Below are 21,828 nucleotides of genomic sequence, written 5' to 3' on the forward strand. Positions count from 1 at the left end.
CACTGGCAGTCTTGTCTCTTAGAATTGGTCCCGATCTGATTACACCCTTGTCGAAACCCAGACATACACATGTTGCGCGCAGATTTATGGTTATCTATGTATTGTATTAAACTTGATTTCTCACCAACACGCAAGTGTTTGACGTTTATTTTAACACATGTTCAGGTTTGCAGTAGCTGTTTTGGAGCTTGTGGACACGTAGGACGTTTTTACTTTTGGACCTAGAATTAAAATGTATCAAGACAAGTTAATGTTGTTTGAATGTTATAATTTATAATATATTGATTTATGTTTGATTTATGTTCTTTATTTTCCCCGCTGCGCGTGCGCGATAAAATGTGTATTAATAAATATTGACACCAATAGTGTCGCGAGTAATGAAGCAATATGTGGCGCCCCGATGTATAATCCGCCTTCGGTCGGGGTGTTACAGATTGGTATCAGAGCTCGTTGACTTTAGGATAGGTGGTTAGACGTAACGGCCTAGAATACCTAAGAGTCCCTTCTCGCACATGAGAGAAATCTCATGTTTGCGCGCTTATTGTTAATTACTCGTTATTTATGAATATGCTCGCGCTTGCGCAGTATATGATTTTATTTCGCGATATTTCGATTTTTGTTGAATTTCGATTTTTATTGATTTTCTTACATATTCGTTTGTTGGGATTAAAAATCCGAAAAGTCATGGTGATACATGAATAGTTGATTTTCAATTTCCATTTACGATTATGTTCTGAGGTTGGAGACTTGAAAAGTCATGGTGATACATGAATTGTCAACTTCCAATACTCATTTTCTTGTGTATTTTATATTGAAGATTGAAAAGTCATGGTGATACATGAATCGTCAATCTCCAATACTCGTTTGCTCGTATATTTTAAATTGGGAATTCGGAAAGTCATGGTGATACATGAATTGTCGATTCTTGATTCGAATTTGTTACCTTTAATAAGTCTGCATTTAGGGTCATTTATTTTACTTTAACTTTTGACTGTAACTGACTCCGCGAAACCAAGCTTTTCGAGGTTATACTTTGTGCTAAAACCAAAATATTAACTAAAATTAAAATTTTATAGAATGCCTCCGCTATCTCGCCGATTTCAGAGAAGAGAAGCCTCGCGCATGCGTAGACAGCAACGTTCCCAGGAAATGGCCGCCGCGATAGCCCAAGCCTTGAGCCAAAACAATACCTCCAGTTATAACATTAAGTCCTTTAACGCGGGTAACCCTCCAAAGTTCACAGGTCTTGAAGGAGCCACCGTGATGCTCCAGTGGCTTGAGAAGATAGAAAACACTTTCCTCCACACCCAATGCCCCTCAGACAGACGAACCCTGTATGCTTCCAGTGTCCTGGAATCTAGAGCGCTTACATGGTGGAATGGAGTAGCTCATGCGCGTGGCGCAGATGCTGCTTCTAGCATGACATGGGAGGAATTCAAGGAAATTCTGACGCGAGAATTCTGCCCTCCCAACGAAATTAAGCGCATAGAGGAGGAATTTTGGAATCTTAAGCAGTACAGTGGTGAAGCGCGCGAGTACGCGACGCGCTTCCACGAGCTAAGCTTACTGGTCCCTCACCTTGTTACCCCTTCCCGCCGAGCCATAGAGAAATTCCTTGGGGGTCTCCCCATGGAAATTCAAGATTCTGTATGGGCCAGAAACCCAGTTACCCTCTCTGACGCCATCGAGTTGGCCGCTGTGCTCAGCGACAACCATGTCAGAGCAGGAACCCTGTTCCTGCGGGGATCTGAGAAGACCAAACCCACCAAGACTGCCCCTGAACCAACAGAAACCAAACCTGAACCCTCAAACCGTAACAACCTCAAGCGCAGGCGCAAGGCCTATGCGCTTACCAACCCGCCCATTGTCCAGCAACCCATCTACCAACCTCCAGTTTACGCGCCTAACCCACTGTCAGCCTACCCGACTCCCCCTGTAGTTCACAACTATGCCCTAACCAATCCAGCACTCCCTGCCCCACCAACTAAGAAACCTTACACAGGAAACCATCCCTTCTGCCCAACCTGTAGATTTCACCACCCAACCCAAACCCCGTGTCGACAATGTAACCGATGTGGCCGCATTGGTCACTCTGCCGAATACTGTAGAGTCCCTCTCGCCAATCCAATTGCGCCAACACCACCAGTCTACCCGCAGAACCCACAACCAACCTACCAAAACCCACGACCCAGATCGTGCTTTAACTGCGGTGATCCTAGTCATTTCCGGAACGCGTGCCCGAGACTACAAGTTCAGATTACACAAGCGAATCCGGTAAACCAGATTTCGAACCAAGTGACGCGTGGACGAGCTTTTAACATAACCGCGCACCAAGCGCAAGCGAATAATGACGTAGTTAATGGTACATTTTTGCTTAACGGATTTTATGCTTCTATGCTTTTTGATACTGGCGCCGATCGAAGTTTTATCTCTCGCGCCTTCGAGCAGAAGCTTGCGCGACCGCGCAGCGATTTAAAAGAAGATTTTTCAGTTGAATTGGCTAACGGTGAAACTGTTTTAATTAACTCGGTGATTAAAGATTGTACGCTTAACCTTAACGAAAACGATTTTCTAATCGACCTCATCCCCATGCCTCTTGGAAGCTTTGATGTCATTATTGGTATGGACTGGCTCTCGAATAATCGCGCCGAAGTTATTTGCGCCAAGAAGATGATTCGCATACCTCGAGAAAATGGTGATCTTCATATTTACGGCGAAAAACCCTCCAGTGGTCTTAAGCTTATGTCTTGCGCCGAAGCCCAAAGACTCATGCGGAAGAAGTGTATTGCATTTCTAGCCCATGTGGTTAAACCTGCTGAAGAAAAGAAGCTTCGCGATATCCCTGTTGTGCGTGATTTCCCTGAAGTTTTTCCTGATGATCTTCCTGGTATCCCTCCCGCTCGTGAAGTCGAGTTTCGTATTGATCTTGTCCCTGGTGCTTCCCCCGTAGCTAAATCTCCTTATCGTCTTGCACCCGCTGAGATGCAAGAATTGGCAAGCCAACTTCAGGAGTTGACTGCTAAAGGATTCATTCGCCCTAGCTCTTCGCCCTGGGGTGCTCCGGTGTTGTTCGTTAAAAAGAAAGATGGATCGTTTCGCATGTGTATTGATTACCGCGAGTTGAACAAACTCACCATTAAGAACCGGTATCCCTTACCGCGTATTGACGACCTCTTTGATCAACTCCAAGGTGCCTCTTGCTTCTCGAAGATTGATCTCCGTTCGAGTTATCACCAGTTGCGCATCCGCGATGAAGATGTTCCGAAGACTGCTTTTCGAACTCGTTATGGCCATTTTGAATTCTTGGTCATGTCCTTCGGTTTAACCAACGCACCCGCCGTTTTCATGGATCTAATGAATCGGGTGTGTAGGCCTTTCTTGGATAAATTCGTGATTGTGTTTATCGATGATGTTCTGGTGTATTCTAAGACCAAGGCCGAGCACGAGCAACATCTCCGATTGGTATTGCAAAAGCTTAAAGCTGAGCAACTCTATGCTAAGCTTTCCAAGTGTGAATTCTGGTCTGATGAAGTACAGTTTCTTGGCCATGTTGTCAACAAGATGGGTATTCATGTCGACCCATCCAAAATTGAAGCAATCAAGAACTGGATTACGCCATCCTCTCCTTCCGAGATCCGTTCCTTTCTGGGCTTAGCTGGTTACTACCGGCGATTTATTTCGAACTTCTCAAAGATCGCTTTGCCTTTAACAGCTCTAACGCACAAAGGTAAACCGTATATTTGGGGCTCGAAGCAAGAAGAAGCCTTTCTAACGCTCAAGCGTTTGTTGTGTGAAGCTCCTGTTCTTGCGCTACCTGAGGGTAATGATGATTTTGTCGTGTACTGCGATGCCTCCAACCAAGGTCTCGGTTGTGTTCTCATGCAACGAGGCAAGGTTATCGCGTACGCATCAAGGCAACTCAAGGTTCATGAAAAGAATTATACAACTCACGACCTCGAACTTGGTGCAGTTGTTTTTGCCTTGAAGATCTGGAGACACTACCTTTATGGTACTAAGTGTATCCTCTACACTGACCATAAAAGCCTTCAGCATATCTTTGATCAAAAGGAACTTAACATGAGGCAACGCCGATGGAACGAACTCATCAGCGATTACGATTGTGAGATCCGGTATCATCCTGGTAAGGCTAATGTGGTAGCCGATGCGCTCAGCCGAAAACCCTGCCAGCTTAACTATATTTTGCCGCGCACGCAGCTTCACTTTGCGCCGATCCAAAGCAACCTTGAATCGCGTATTCGTGACGCGCAGCGCGCATCCATCAGTAATGGTAGCCTTCGCGCCGAGTTAGCGTGTGGCGCGGAAGCGCACTTTGTTCCTAATCTGAGTGGAATTCTCTGCTATCTAAATCGCATCTGGATTCCCTTTGATGAGAATCTTCGCGCTGATATCCTGTGTGAAGCGCATAAATCTCGGTATTCTATTCATCCCGGCGCTGATAAGATGTACAAGGATTTGCGCATTACTTATTGGTGGCCCGGTATGAAGAAGGATATTGCTGTGTTCGTAGCTAAATGCCTGACTTGTTCTAAAGTAAAAGCTGAACACCAACGTCCATCTGGTTTGCTCGAACAACCAGAAATTCCTACGTGGAAATGGGAATGTGTAGCGATGGACTTTATTACCAAGTTACCTTTGACAGCAAGCAAACATGATAGCATTTGGGTAATAGTGGATCGTTTGACTAAGTCTGCTCACTTTCTGCCCATTCGTGAAAACTACCGTGTTGAGCAACTCGCGCAGCTTTATGTCAAGGAAATTGTCTGCCGCCATGGTACTCCTTTGAGCATCATATCCGATCGCGATGGCCGTTTTATATCTCGCTTTTGGAAATCTCTCCAATCTGCGCTAGGAACTCGCTTGGACATGAGTACGGCATATCATCCCCAGACTGACGGTCAGTCTGAGCGAACTATTCAAACTCTTGAGGATATGCTCCGATCTTGTGTTCTTGATTTTGGAGGTAATTGGGATTCACACCTGCCTTTGATCGAGTTCTCTTATAATAACAGCTATCATTCCAGTATCGGTATGGCCCCATTTGAAGCACTTTACGGTCGTAAGTGCCGCTCCCCGATTTGTTGGAGCGAAGTGGGTAAAACTCAAATCACAGGACCCGAACTTGTTCAAGAGACAACCGATAAAATCGCCAAGATCCGTGATCATCTGCTGACTGCCAGAAGCCGACAGAAGAGTTACGCAGATCGTAGGCGGAAGCCTCTCGAATTTCAAGTTGGTGATCTTGTTCTCCTCAAAGTGTCGCCTTGGAAAGGTGTTGTCCGCTTTGGGAAGAAGGGTAAGCTTGCTCCTCGTTATGTTGGTCCATTCAAGATTCTCGCGCGTGTTGGAAAAGTTGCCTACAGACTTGACCTGCCGCCTGCGCTCTGTAATGTGCATCCAACGTTCCATGTATCCAATCTCAAGAAGTGTTTAGCTGACGAGAACCTTCACATTCCACTTGATGAAGTTCAAGTTGATGAAACTATGCATTTTGTTGAGAAGCCTGTTGAGATTCTGGATCGCGAGGTTAAGCAAACCAAGCGCAGTCGTATCCCTATCGTGAAAGTTCGTTGGGAGTCCAAGCGCGGAGCCGAGTTTACATGGGAAAGGGAAGATCAAATGAAGATCAAGTACCCGCACCTGTTCTCTGCGCAACCTACTTCGAGATAAATTTCGGGACGAAATTTCTTAAAGTAGGGGAGACTGTGACATCTGCCCCGATCCGACCCGACCCAGGTACCCGTTTCTCTGACCCGATCTCTTTCTTTTATGATTTAATATTTATTTATACCTATACTTTATTTTTAATAATAATAATATATATTTTCCTTCCCGCCTCTTTCTCTCTCTTTTTCTTTCCGCCGTCCCGTCCCTCTCCTTCTCTCTTTCCGCCTTCTTTTCCCTCTTGTCGCCGTCCCGCCCTTAAGCCTTGTTTCCCTCTCCTAACTCTTTTGTTCCTTCCCGCCTAAGGTTGTCTGCGCAGACTCCTTACAAGGAATCCTGCGTGAAGACCATCTGTTCCTGCGATACGCGAGACGAACTCTTCTCGCAGCGCGCTAAGAATTGTAATTCTTCCCGCAGCGCGCTAAGAACGGTAGTTCTTCCCGCGACGCGCTAAGGATTTGTAGTTCTTCTCGCAGCGCGCTAAGAATCGTAGTTCATCCCTCGACGCGCGAAGAATTATAGTTCTTCCCGCGGCGCGCGAGGAATTCTAGTTCCTCCCGCGGCGCGCTAAGAAATGTGATTCTTCCCGTGACGCGCTTAGAAATGTAGTTCTTTCCGCGACGCGTTAAGGTTGTTTCTGTCTGCCTTCGCGCTCGCGCTCTCTTGACCTTCTGTGTCTGCCTTCGCGCCTTAGCCTTCTCGCGCTGAACCCTTTTGAGTTTTCTGTTGAATCTAGCCGTTGCTTTTGTGTTGTCTTATCTTTTGTACTGTTGACCTAATCTGCTTTGTCTGAAAAGTTACTTTCGGCGCAGCATGCGCGCCAACCCCATTGGTTGGCAGAAAAAGTGACTGACACAATCTTTTGAGATCTGCTTTTGCCATGCTTGACCAGTACCTTTATCTGACCCGCCCATGCCTTTTTACTGTTCCCTGGCAGCTTTCCCTTTTGCTTTTCCTCTTTTCCTGCTGCCATATCTTTTGATATCTTGCTTTTGGAATCTTTTACTGTTGATATCTTTTCTTTACTTTTGGAGATCTTTTCTAGGGTTTATGTCCCCTTGGGTTTGCCTATAAATAATAGTAGTATTTTCTTAACACTTCACACACTACACTTATTATCTCTTCCTCCCTTTTTGCTCTCTGCCGTTGTCCTCCTGCCGCCTCCCTCTCTGCCTCCGTCTTCCTCCTTGTTCTTCCTGCTTTTCCGGTAATATATATTATATATAATAGTTTACTTATTAATTATGCTAACTTATAATCAAGACTTAAAACAGATCATTAAAACAATAATCTTATTTATAGGTTAACTTGTGCTTGTTTAAAGTTGGTTCTTGCTTTATCTTACACCGCATCTTTATCAAGTGAGTAATCTCGTACCTAATCCCTTTTTGCTTTTTAACGTTTTGGGATGTTCATGTGTTCATACAAACTTAGAGTCTTAAACTTGTTTATGAACTTTAGTCGCGCAGTATCCCATGTGTTGAGGACGTAGACTTGGCTGTTTATTTGTATGTGTGGATCATTAACCGCTTTGTTCGGTCTATTCCGCAGTTTTCATGGTACCATTAGATGAACACGGGAGAACTATCGTTTATGATTTTCTCTTTTGTATACACATGCACAGTTTGTCTTGTTTGTGAGCTCAATTGTGAGCACTGGCAGTCTTGTCTCTTAGAATTGGTCCCGATCTGATTACACCCTTGTCGAAACCCAGACATACACATGTTGCGCGCAGATTTATGGTTATCTATGTATTGTATTAAACTTGATTTCTCACCAACACGCAAGTGTTTGACGTTTATTTTAACACATGTTCAGGTTTGCAGTAGCTGTTTTGGAGCTTGTGGACACGTAGGACGTTTTTACTTTTGGACCTAGAATTAAAATGTATCAAGACAAGTTAATGTTGTTTGAATGTTATAATTTATAATATATTGATTTATGTTTGATTTATGTTCTTTATTTTCCCCGCTGCGCGTGCGCGATAAAATGTGTATTAATAAATATTGACACCAATAGTGTCGCGAGTAATGAAGCAATATGTGGCGCCCCGATGTATAATCCGCCTTCGGTCGGGGTGTTACATATACTCTTAATTTGAGAATGCCCGTTTCTCATTATTATAGCACAAAGTTTTAAGGATTTGTAAATCCTATGTAAACAGTTCAGACTCCAAAAGAGTTATAAAAGTTTGGGCGTATTCACCTGTTATGATTGTAATCAGTTTCTGACACTGATTCCTGTATATTGATCAGTTTTGGTTACTGACCCCTGTCTGTAAATCAGTTTCTGTTACTGATTCTTGTTTCTGTTTTCAGCTTTCAGATTGATTGATTGGTTGTTATCTCGGACCTATAGTACGAGTATAACATTTGTATAAATATCTAGATCTACGATCTAGCTTCAGACCCCGTAGTCTGTTTTGTATAGCTGTAACCTTGATAATTTATTTGTACAAAACATGTGGACATTTGTCCCTTTGTTTATTTATTAATTATATCTCAGGTTTCTTCTTCAGGAAGAAACATTTATACCAGGTTTCTTCTTCAAGAAGAAACATTACTTTATCTATAACCTATGTGAATGAATAGTATCTTTCTTAATCATTAAGAAATACTATTTTAACTATACCCTTTGCTTGTAAATGATTATGTTTCTTAATCGTGAAGAAACAATAATTTAACTATAACCTTTGCTTATGAAAAGTTATATTATACTTAACAATGATCAAGGTTCGGGCTATACCCCCGACTATGGTCTAAGCTATTATTATAATAATAAAATAATAATTTAATCAGAACCCCTATCTCGTACGGGTAGTTGGAGTTAAATGCCTATGATTGGTCGAGCGGCACTTCTACTCTATATCGCGTATTATTGCATAAACCGTCAGAGCTTCGAAGCTTGGCATGCTTCACGAGGTCGGTACGCCTTTCAAGGTCGGCACACTTTTCGAGGTCAGCACGCAAAATGATGCAACCGTGTGAAAAGTGAAGTGGTTGGTGGGAGTTGGAATGTGCCGTACACCTTTCTATTTATAGTTGAAATCATGTATCTTCGCGTATCCGAAGGTGCATTAGCTTTGCTGAGTCATCAGTAGGCTTGCCACGTGTCACGCATGCAGAGATGCAACTTCGCGTATCGCGAAGGTGCTCCTAAGTCGGTCCAAGTCTTTTGTCCTTCGCGTATCGCGAAGATGCGCCTGTTTTGCAACTTCGCATATCGCGAAGATGAAAGTTTCAAATTCCCATTTTTAGTCCTTGTACTATCCAAAAATACTAAAGCGGCCCTTATGCGGCTCGCGGCGATGCGAGCGTGCGAAGTGCCAAGTGCGCCATCAAAACGCCACATTACGCCCATCGCCCGAGTCCGTGTCCGAGCGCGTGCACGTCGGGTGCTTCGCACCCTCCGCTAGGACTATGGAGAGTGATTAGCCACATTAAAACATTTCTATGGAAACTTGCTTCCTTATAAAGAGCTTCCATTTCTTTGTTTGTTTCTATGTGGGATGGAAATTCCATTCCTTATTTATTCCCATGTGGAATGCTTTTACTTTCTTTCATCTTTCCATGTGGGATAGACTTCCTTAACATAAGAATGCTTTTGTTTTTCTTTATCTCATTCTTCCCATTACTTGTCTTTGAGATTATTTTTAATCCTTTAACCTTCAAAGTTGGAAACTTTAAACCAAAATAAATGTGGGTTTTTCCTAATGTTACATCCTCCTCACCTTGGAATGAATCTCGTCCTCGAGATTCGCTTTGTCTTATTTTGGATGCTCTTACTTGCTGATTCATGATTAGATTCCATCTAATCTGATTTTCGAGTTCAACTGTCTATGCCTAATGATTGAAAATTTTCAGACCTATTGCTAACTACATCTCGATTGATGTAATTAGTTAATAGTTTAGAATATCATAAGTAATTGTAAATTGCTAAACACAGTGGCCAGTTATGTTTAATTATTTACCTTACCTTTTGTATTCTAAACAGTTACCAATATTAGCTTTATTGCTTCTTGGATTAGATCTGTCGAATCGATTCCATCTCTTGATCTTTATTATTTGTTTTCCTTACGTCATAACAGTACCTTTGTACTTTTAAGCAATCATATCTGATATATAATCATGTCTCTTAAACATTCTCGAGTTCCTTTGACTTTTTGATCAATCTTTATTGATCATTCTTCAACAGCATTTCCCAAAGATTTCTTTTCAATGATATGCTATCTTTGCATATTTTGATATCTCGTAATATCAGTGATATTCAGAATCTTGTTCACTCAGTATACTATTAACCTAATAGGCTTGCATAAATATCTAGATGGTGTTTCTTGGTTAATCATCAGATTTTAAGTCTGTTTCAGTTTAGCAGATTCATGGCTGCAGACTCGTGGTCTGATCAGCAGATTTTTAAGCTTAATTTTATTTCAGCAGACTCTTAGTCTGATCTGCAAACTTTTATGTTTGATTTAATTCAGCAGACTCTTGGTCTGATCAGCAGACTTTAAGTCTGATTTGGTTCAGCAGACTTTTTAGGTTTCACTTAACCTTAATAGAGTTTTATAGTAATTTTATATTATATTTACATATGATGTTTAATATGGCACGCCTTAGCCTAATAGAGATAGTTCATCTAACTGGATGAATATGTCAGATGATAAATCAAATCAGCATGTTATCGGTTTTGAATTTTGATTAAGCATTCTTGTGTATTGACAAGATTTGTATGATAATTTTGTTTTATCATACTATGAAGAGTAGTCTCATCAGTCATCAATGATTATATCTTTCAAAATTCCTTCAAATTCTCAATTGCAACATCTCTTAATTCCACACCTTTAATATGCACTATGGCAGCACCTCCTAGTTTAATTCACACATGCTACCTTAGTTTGAGTCCTATTAATTTTTTTCCTAGTGCTGGGCTTTCATAATTACTATATTTTTAAAGGTGGAACTTTTATTGTTGTATAGTTGATTTATAACTTCCTTCTTGTAGATCGGCTCCAAAAACGGATGGATCAAAGGTTGGCCTCCACATAAAGAGCCCTTGATGTGCTGAAAGCGGTTTATAAAATATTAACCTAACCTAGACACTCTAGTTTTAAATTTATAAACCTAGACTCTTCTAATGCTAGACCACTAGACAGGCAAGCGTACCTATCAACTGTAGTAAAGCCTAATGAAGTCCGGATATCGAACCCAAAGGACACTAGCGACACCTAAACTAGACTCTGACTAAGAACTTAATGATTTTACTTATTTGACAATTAACTAATTAAACTAAAAACGGAAACTGACGCTGACAAACTTCAACTCTATGACCTAGACGAACTCAAAAATGGGAGAAGCACTACCTAGGTTTAGAATCCTACTTGTGAATTTTGGATCTCTCTCGGCTATGGAAACTATGATGGAACCGGGATCTTAAAATACGGCACCCTTAAGCAACCTAGTGGATCCCTGATCATTCTCCGGGTGTGATCTACAGGGAAACTCTAAGGGGCGTGTAAACTTATCGGTTGGTTGGATTACCTATCAGTCTCTCCACAATACTAAAGTACCCTAAAAGCAGATCACCTGTCAGTCTCACTATCTCAATACACCCTAAAGTGCAAGGGGTAACCTAAGAACAATCGATAAGACACGGAGTTACAATGAAACTAGGGAAATCTAGGAAACCTCATGTCAGAGCGTTCTAGCCTAAACACCTAATCCCAAGGACAACCCGACTATCTATTACCTCTCAGTCTCTAGATAGGTAGAATATAAAGATTTAACAAATCACTAATCAATGTTCCTATGGGTTACTACGTCTAGTAAAACCATAAAATAATCACAAACACACAGTAAGCGACCTAAATATGCGTCTATAACTGAAAAAAAAAGATCAATAATAAATCAAAACTAGATACGCAAAGACATCAAATCAATTATAAAAAAATTCTTTACTCTAGTATTAATCCAACATTAGAAACCATAAACCAATAAAAATCCTCAAATCACAAAGTAGTCAACAAAAAACCTAGGTAGCTAGGGAGTTTAACCAACAATTATACTCAAGAACAAGATAAAATAGGTCTAAAACTGAACTCATAAAGAAAACAATTAATTCAAACCGAATAATAATATTTGGATGAGTAGATATTAATCTTGAACGCTCTCTATACTCGAACACCCTTGCTTGCTCCTCTCTTGCGGCTGCTCCTTTTCTTCTTTCGGCCTCTCTACCTTATGTTGTGTGGTCTCCCCTCAAAGACAGCCTAGGGCTGTCGCCCAAAAAACTCCTTTCAGAAGTTGTAATATGGCTGCCCACCAATAGTTTTTTTTTTCTTTGTTCATGCCTTTATATATTTGTGAGAACCTATTCCTTATTAGACCGTCCCTTTAAAGCCTGCATCACCACAATATATCTTATTAAGTTGAAAGGGACATGCCCATTTATTTAAACAGTTAGTTCGATTGAATCATTAATATATGGCCATGACATCTTATAACTTACATAATTAATAATATATATAATTGAACTCAGAGTCCACGATTTATCAAACAAAAGGCTAGATTTTGTTTATCAAATTTTTTATTCAAGCATTTGTTTCCACATAAAGCTACTTTTTATCTCAAAACTAGAAAATTCAAACAGTTGAAGCTTTGCATGATGTAACATCTCGGATTTTTCGTATTTGTATTCTTTTAAGTTTAAATCGATTCGAGAACATAATTTAGATCTTCCGAACTATTTAAAACCTGTATTTACTGGTATTTAACTTGGTTTAACTTATTTTATAATTTCATAACTTTCAATTATGCCAAATAGCCCTTAGAAACCTTTAAAATCGCTTAAAACGGCTAAAAATCGCATTTTCGGGAACTACAGGAACTAATTTTGACAATTATTTCCTATTTTCGATTAAATTAACGAAACTTAAACTCCAAGAAATAATATTACAGATCCCAATTTTGTTTTCTTGGTGTCCAAGGCAAATTTTGTTAGTTATTGTACTAGATTTTCTCATTAAATAGCTTATTTTGTTTCCTAATTTGTTTTTAGCATCCAAATCGCTTATTTTTGGACTATATCGAGTGATTTAGGCCCCAAGAAAACTAATATACATTAAATACTTGTCCACATAAATTACCTCTTCCTCAAGATTGATTTATGGCTGTATTTTATATTGATTTGGTCATTAAAACTTGATTCGGTTTCCTAAACGAGTAAACTAACTATATTTAGTTCGTTTTTGTGTTTCCTATATAAACAAGGCATATTATACATGCCACAAACTTCTATAAACCCTATAAACCCTAACTAATCATTCTCAGCCGTCACCTATCTTGAATCCTCATAAACTTCTTCGGTTTGGCCATTGTTCTTGAAGAAACAAGCTTTATCGGTTAACTTTGCTTATACATCGACTTGTGACTCATCTTCTTGGTTGGTCCTTTCACTTTCCGGGTAAGTTGTAAACTAAGAATTGTTCATACATATTCTCTAGTCAATAACCTTCAATCAATTTCTGAGATTGAAGGGTGTTGATTGGTCAATCGCTTTAAAACTCGATAAAGGGCAAAATAGTCAACAAGTTTGACTTAACGTTTTCTCATGTTTCTGGTCAGAACCAACGTTCGCTCCAGAAAACTTTTATTCTCGTAACGAAATTTTAAGGCTACTGACCAAAACCCGACTTCCGACTCGCTGTTCAGATTCTGGTTAGTACCAGCTCGCTTAAATCTTAAAGCAAACATAACTTGAATTCTTAACGTCCGTTTGGATTGATTCCAGTGGAAAAAAGTTCTTTTTTATTTATATGATCATATCCTAAAATATCAGATTCTGAATTGTTCATAACATTTAACGTGTAGTGGACGACTCGCTTATTCGTAGCTCGTTAATCGCATTTAGTAAATCGCTTAAGGTGAGTTTATCATTCCCCTATTTTACAACTTTTCTAAATGTTTTGGGGATATATGCGTACGTATTCGTATTTCATACTATATATATTCAAACAAATGCATGCGTGTTATTGTGAGTGATTTAATCAAACATACGTACTACTTGCTTACTTGTGTTACCATTCAATCAATCGTATATTGAGATTACTATTCAATAAATCATATAGCGGGTGTTCCTGCTGGTGACCAACGCCCGATTCTCTTGGAAACGATCTACATAATTGTTTATGGTTTGATTTTATTTACCGCACTTATCACGTTATGCTTATTTATATTGTTGTGTCAAAACTGGTGATATTCTCACTCAACTTTATGTTGACTAAACTCCATTTTCTACGCATATGCAGGTTGCTTGTATTGAAGATTGAAGTTGGACACGTAAACAAGACTTTAGGATATAATCAAGTTAATCTTTATTTGAACTTATATTTATTTATTGACAGAATTACAAATTTTGTCCTTTAAAAAAAGCCAAATTACGGTTCGTGTCCTTTTCTAAGTTTCCTTGCAGGCGGTGTACTTTAAACTTTTTTTTCCTACAAGTTATGTCCTTTACGCTAACTGGGTTAGAAAAACTCTGTTAAATCCCATCACGTAAGAAGCATGTGAGGGTAGTTTTGTCTTTTTGCCTACCCTGCAACTTCTTCTTCTTCTTCAGTGCATCTGATAGCATCAAACCCTAACATCAATGGAGAAACACATTCAAATCTTCTTACACAAGATCTCAATCCTATCAATCATCATTGCCACATTAATCTTCCTCTTCCAATTCCAATTCCCACAAACCTGCAATTCACCAAACCCTAACCCTAACCACCATCCCAAATCCTCCTGCGCCGCCGGCCGCCGTCCAACCACCACCGCAAAAACCACCACCTCTGGTCCACCGCCACGTGGCGCAAATCCGTCCATTCATTCTCCACCATCTTCCACCACCTCCAAACCCTACTTTAAAATTTTTGGGTCGGGTTCGGTTATCTGGCGCCATGGTCCCCTCGTCAGAGGCTGAAGCTTCTGTGCAAAGATACCCGTTGGATAAGCGTAGATTGTTTTCGAATGTTCGAGGAGATATCGCGCTTCGAATCTACCTTGTTCATGGTCAATTTTCCACAAATCAACAGCAACCGCAAGAGCTAGGGTTTGGAGGTGGTGGAAGATGGTGGAGAATGAATGGACGGATTTGCGCCACGTGGCGGTGGACCAGAGGTGGTGGTTTTTGCGGTGGATGGTGGTGGTTGGACGGCGGCCGGCGGCGCAGGAGGATTTGGGATGGTGGTTAGGGTTAGGGTTTGGTGAATTGCAGGTTTGTGGGAATTGGAATTGGAATTGGAATTGGAATTGGAAGAGGAAGATTAATGTGGCAATGGTGATTGATAGGATTGAGATCTTGTGTAAGAAGATTTGAATGTGTTTCTTCATTGATGTTAGGGTTTGATGCTATCAGATGCACTGAAGAAGAAGAAGAAGTTGCAGGGTAGGCAAAAAGACAAAACTACCCTCACATGCTTCTCACGTGATGGGATTTAACAGAGTTTTTCTAACCCAGTTAGCGTAAAGGACATAACTTGTATGAAAAAAAAGTTTAAAGTACACCGCCTGCAAGGAAACTTAGAAAAGGACACGAACCGTAATTTGGCTTTTTTTAAAGGACAAAATTTGTAATTCTGTCTTATTTATTTAAATCGTTTGTTTTATTTGGATATTGTGTGTATAATTGATATAAAATAATTAAATAGACATTGTCACTTTTATATCATGATAGTATCTTCGAGCTGTGAGCAATCGGATCACGCCCCGACATTTCTGTCTTAGGTTGGGGTGTGACACATGAACTCAGATCGTTGAGACCAACATAACTTTTTTTTTCTTTATTCTAGTTTAATCATTTAAACGAAATGTCACTTGAAACCTTTGAAAATCTAATTATGTGCTTGTTGTGACTAATATTAAACAAAAACTAACTCAAAAGTATTAAAAATGTAGGAAATAGTTTATATAATATTATGTATATTTTAGACCACATCAGCCCTTAAGCACGTTAACCCATTGACACCCTTTGGGGCTCAATCCCTTTTAACGCCCCTCTTGATTAGGGCTATCTCCGATAAGCGTTAAAACTTTTTGGGCTGAATTCAAAAAAAAAATTGTGCCTCAAATAAAAGAGTTTTCTCTTTTATTGTGTTTAAACAATTAAATTTTCAAATGGACCTACTTGTTATGATTTGGGTTATGTCATTTAATTTTATATTATAAAAATGTGTTTAAATGAATCGAGCAATTGTCGGATTCATATTTACTTTAAAACAACTTCAGATCAATGGTTCTCTGAATTATATAGGCAATTTTTTAATTTTTTTTTCATTATTATTTCTAATGTAATACATTTTTAACTCATATTATATACTTAGGTATTTATGAATTTTATTGATTGACTCGTGTAGTTAACAACTTTAGTGTTACCTAATAGTTCTACTATCTAGGATAGAGAGAAAAATATTTACGTCAAAAAAGTTCCACTATAGCGCATTTTAAACTTGAGTATGAATACGGTTGGGTGCTAGGTACGAGTCATAAATACCGGGATTTATAAGACTGTGTCTAGTGGTAGCGTCCCATGGTGCCCCTTCTCCATTGGTGGGAAACAAAGTCAATCCCCACTAGGCGCTTTGAACAAAACGGCCGAGCCAATTTTGCCCTCATGAAAGAAAAACATCTCTTGATCCCAACAAGAAAAAAAATGATGATCAACGATTATTATGATGTCACTTCATAACCGTGATAATAATGTCAATCCAACTATTATCATTTTGAAAATGATGCTTCCTTGTTGCTGATGAAACATATGATATAACTGTGTCATCACAACAAGGATCTTATTGAGTTATTGTAGTTAAGAGCATATGATGTTTTGTTTGTTATTGCTGCTCTTTCTATTTTAACTGTACATTTATTTGGTTGGAAATGTATATTAACAAACCCTTTTGTGTTGTGAAACACGAAGGTCATACACCAAGGTCATCAAAAATCATGCAACAACTAGTCGCTAGCGAGGGGGGTCAAACGATACATTCCATCTAATAAGACACTAATCGCACAATATAATTCACAACTATCACCAAGTGTAACAAGGATTGTCCAAAATGTACATAGTGTGCGCATGTCCAAAATGCACATAGTTTGTAATCTAATAACATATGTTGCAACCAAAAAGATGTACAGAACATGAAGAACCTCTTCCAAAACCACAATGTGTCTTGATAAACAAAAATTTCCACCTAAGCACCTTTATCGCAATTGTATCCTCTAAACATCTAATCTTTTGTAAATACAACTCATCTAAAAACGGGAAGATAGTTCAAAAAACCATGCGATATTACGAACCAACTGCTAACAACAATTGATGTTGTAAGAGTTCACAAATATTACATTTGTGGTGTCTATCTTGTGAATATATCCAATATTGATTTGATGGGTACTTTGAGTAACAAACCCCATAGCCATCCTGATATTTATCAGTGTTTCAAATCTATAGAGGGTTAAATGGCTAGTGTATCCATCATGCTAAAGCTTTAATGGCAAGCAAAAGATGTGATTAGTGATAGGCGAGAAAAAAGAGTGACACGTGTCTTTGAAGTTGAGTATGTCGTAACTATAAACATGTTTTTTATGAACATGACTACAAATATATAACATGTCTAAAAATTTTATTACTCTCTTGCTTTATCATAAAATAAATTGTCTAAACTTATATTTAAAATGCTTATTTAGAAAATGGGCGACCAAAAAGACACATAAAAGACATTTTGATGATGTTGCAATAAATATAATTGATTAAATATAAATATAGTGGACTTAATTTTTATATGGCGTGGGCGTTATTGGCGGGAAATACTATACATTGTTGGTCACACTCACTCATGTCGTGGTCTTAATTGAAGGACATATTGATATAATATAATTTTGTTAAAAGAAAAATGATTGGAAATACATAATGCATTCAATCATTGTATAGTGTATGCTTTATATTTGTATCGAAAACCAATATTCCGAAGACAAAAGTGCAAATAAAGACTATAACGAGGGATTGGTGTCGCTTACTACCAACCACTATAACATGCCCCGAATTTTGTCGTTCTTCCCATCTTTTTTTTCTTTCTTGTCAACATTATATCGGTCGTTTCCAACAATATAATACTCTAAACTAGTAAGTATTAAATACTGCTTATATATATATATAATTTTTTGACAATATTTAATAACTTAACAAGTCAGATCAAAGATGTGTTAGATACATCATACGTGTACACTTCCAAGTTTGAAAATGAAGGTTATTTATTGGATTGGACAAGATCATCCCTACCACCTGTCACGACCTTATCAGTAAATATACAAATCACAACCATATATAAGAAATTAACAACGATAAGAATCATAAGAAGATAAGAACTAATTAAAACATAAGGCTGAGGGGTGTGGGGGGCGCGAGAGGGGGCGCGAGTGGGGGGCGTCAGCCAATAATATTGTGACGTGTGGCAGAGAGAGAAACTTGATAAGATGGGTGTTGGTTGTGGTGCTCGCGCCCCCGGGACATGGTGTGGAGGGGCGCGAGAGGGGGCGCGAGCGGTTTTTTTTTAATTTTTTTATAAATGTATTAAAAAAACAAGAAATTATTTAAAAAAACACACATTTTTTTGAGCCAACGGTAAAAATTTTATGAAGTAAAGATTGTACTACAGATTATGAAGTAATATATATATACAAAAGGCAACTTTGTAATGCAGTTGCACTTGTACATTATGAAGTAAAGATTGTACTACAGATTACTTGGTTGTGATTGACCCTCTCTCCACCCATTATGTTAAAAAACCTGGTCATCACCTCCTTGAACGATATTTGCAGCCCCCTTTAGCAACGGCGATGGAGATGGTGTCTGGGCTGTTGTTCCGGTGGTGGTGGTAGATTGGTTTCCGTCAACGGGATTCCATCTCCGGCAACGTATATACATCACGATGTTCTACCTTAGTGGGTCTCTTTTTTTACCGGTGTCGTCTTCAAACGGTGTCGTCTTCACGATGTTCCATCTCCGGCAACGTAAATTATTATTTTTTTTTTAATACACATTATATGAGCCAACGGCTCTATTTACGCAACCCAAGAACCCTTCACGCTACCCCCAGCCGCTACCCCCCCTGGCGCCTGCCTCTTTTTCCGCGCTCGCGCCCCTCTCGCGCCTCGGTGGTGTGGTGCTCGCGCCCCGGGGCGCGAGCGGCTGTCCTCTTGCGTCCTTTCTCACGCTCCACACCCCTCAGCCTAAGAGCATCTACAATAAAAATGCTTTTAATGACGTTTTTAGTAGTGCCACAGCTCTTTATTTCACTTTTCTAAGACATAGCTCTTTAAAAACAACAATTATCTCTCATCCCGGCGCGAGCGGCTGTCCTCTTGCGTCCTTTCTCACGCTCCACACCCCTCAGCCTAAGAGCATCTACAATAAAAATGCTTTTAATGACGTTTTTAGTAGTGCCACAGCTCTTTATTTCACTTTTCTAAGACATAGCTCTTTAAAAACAACAATTATCTCTCATCCCTTCTCTATCCTAATCAGTATTCACCCTCATAAATATATTTTTCAGGTGTTTTTGTGAATGAACTAAACTCTCATCTTTTACTTCCACATCACATTCTCTTTCCTCCACCTCACACTAACTCTCCTTTAGAAACACCTAAAAGACATCCTATTGAGAATGCTCTAAGTCACATAGTCAACTTATATCTTTTATAAATTTTTATCTTCACGTGAAGCTCCACACCACCATCTATCAGTCTATTTCTACATATATTATTGCCTTTTAATAGAGAAAAGAACAAATACTTAAACTCATGTTAGAGTCCGATCATAAAAGAATCTCCCGTCTATCGTTGTGACAAGACTAACGACTCGTTTGTGCAATGTTTTAAAAACCGATATTTTACTCATACCGAATTTAGTTCAAAAATGGTATTACTGGTGGAACCGAATGTACCGAGAGGTTCAACCGGGTTGAATAATTTACCTTGAAATTCCATATAGATACAATTTCAACTAAAAAATAACCCAAAAACCTACTATACTGTTAAAATAATAACTATTTCCATAAATAACATTTGTTCTCATAATTTCTTACTAATAAAATAATTCAAAATTAATAAATTACATTCAACTTAATCATATTAAATATATAATTCAATATAAATTAAAAACTATTAGGTTTTTCTTTTCAAAGTTTCATGGTAGTTATTCTTATTTTGGTTTCATTTCGGTTTTTGGTTTTTGTTCGGTTTTAGTTTTTATAAATGCTTTTCGTTTCAGTTTCGTTTTAGACGGGTTTAACTTTATTCATTTTTTGTTTTGGTATTTACAATTTTTGTTTTTAGTTCGGTTTCAGATTTATCGGTTTTAGTTTTCCAGTTTCATTTCGGTTTTGTTTTAATTTTATTGGTATTTGGTTTTATTTACGTTTTCGGTTTTAGTTTTTTTTTTCAATTTAGTTTCGTTTCAATTTTTATTTAGTTTGTTCGGTGTTTGGTTTTAGCATCTATTGAAAAATAAAATAATATGGAAGGTTCACAAATTAAGTGAAAGGTTCACATGAGTTTCAACTTTCAAGTATTTTGAAGTTATTGTCGCTTTATACTTTTTTGATTCTTCACAATCACTAATAATGAATTCGCATGTGGTAGAAATGATTTCAAAAGTTAAGAATGTTGTATGTGTTACAAATCATTTTCTTCTTAATCTGCAAGTGTGTTATTATTTTCTTTTATGAAAATGAGACATTCTAGAAATGTGTTTGATTTGCTTTGGCTTGGATCAAAACGGGTCATTTTAAAAAGGTATCAGTTTAGTTCGGGTCAACAAGTCAATATAAAAAGATATCGATTTCATTCTTTTTAAAATCGCATTGATTTGTTTATGGTCATATATACCGGGTTAATTCAAAAGATATCGATTTGGTTCGTGTTTAAATGGGTCGTTCTAAAAGCGTAACGTTCTGATTTCGGTCAAAACATGTCATTTTAAAAAGGTTTAGATTTGGTTATGGTTCTTAAATGAGTTTTGAATGTCCTTCAGTTTATGAGGGTGCAGGACTTTTCACATGAAATGTAAAACCAGTTTTCGTAGTCAGGTAGTCACTATGTTTGTTAGATTGGTATATGAATGTTTATGTCGTCAATTGTGTTCCCGGTCCATGAATAAAAGAAGCACGAATCATTCTTGGATGCTTATCGGGAATCTTTCCTGGATGCTTATATTCTGATTTGCTTGCTTTCTAGAATAATGATAGTGAAGTTTGTTTGTTTGTTTTATATTAATATTAGTTTTTAAAGTTTATGAAGTTTATGTTTTAAAATTTTAAATTTTCTTCGTAGGCATTTTACTATATAAAGTCATTTTTTGTAAGTTTATATATTTAAGTACTTTGTTTGCGTATGAATATAAATTGCAATTAAAAATCATGTTATTTCAAAAAATATATTAAAAAATAATTTATCATTTGAAATTGTATATATGTTTACTTGACGATTTCTATATTTCCACCCGTGTCGTGCACGGGTCAATAACCTAGTACATTAATAAACATCACACTTGAACCAAATATCGCACATAAATAATGATCGAGCCAGATATAAATTTTGTACTTTGTATACGAAATTAGTCAATTACAAAGATGTAACTAAATCAATATTGGATTTGCATGATACAAAATTGATTGATTAGCGAATTGTCGATTACCGTATTTACCCGTTTCAAATCTATCAGCTATGTTAAAAGTCATTTTTAGAAAATATGAGCCGCAAAAAGTATCAAAAATCTCTTGGATTTAAAACCGGTATTTTAAAAAAAGTGGCGGTATGATGTTCTAGCAAACCGCCCAAAAATACCGGGATCTAAATGTCTGTTGTCTTACGAAAATCTGCTATAACTGGTTCAACCGACCGGTATGTACCGGTTTTTAAAACATTGCGTTTGTGCATGTTCAACAATTCCCGAGATGACTTTGGGTCTTTGCCCTAGTATCTAGCATTTTATCAAGAGTCTAAGTCCGGTCACGCATGTGTTGGTGGTAAAAATAAAATACGTGTAAAAAGTAAAAACACAGATTTGATTACAAAAATATTAACTATACAAAAAACATCATAAAATAAATGT

This window comes from Bidens hawaiensis, unplaced genomic scaffold, assembly GCF_021521415.1.
Source record: "Bidens hawaiensis isolate Kalapana, Puna unplaced genomic scaffold, B.hawaiensis_p1.1 tig00015443_1, whole genome shotgun sequence".
Classification (NCBI taxonomy): Eukaryota; Viridiplantae; Streptophyta; class Magnoliopsida; order Asterales; family Asteraceae; genus Bidens; species Bidens hawaiensis.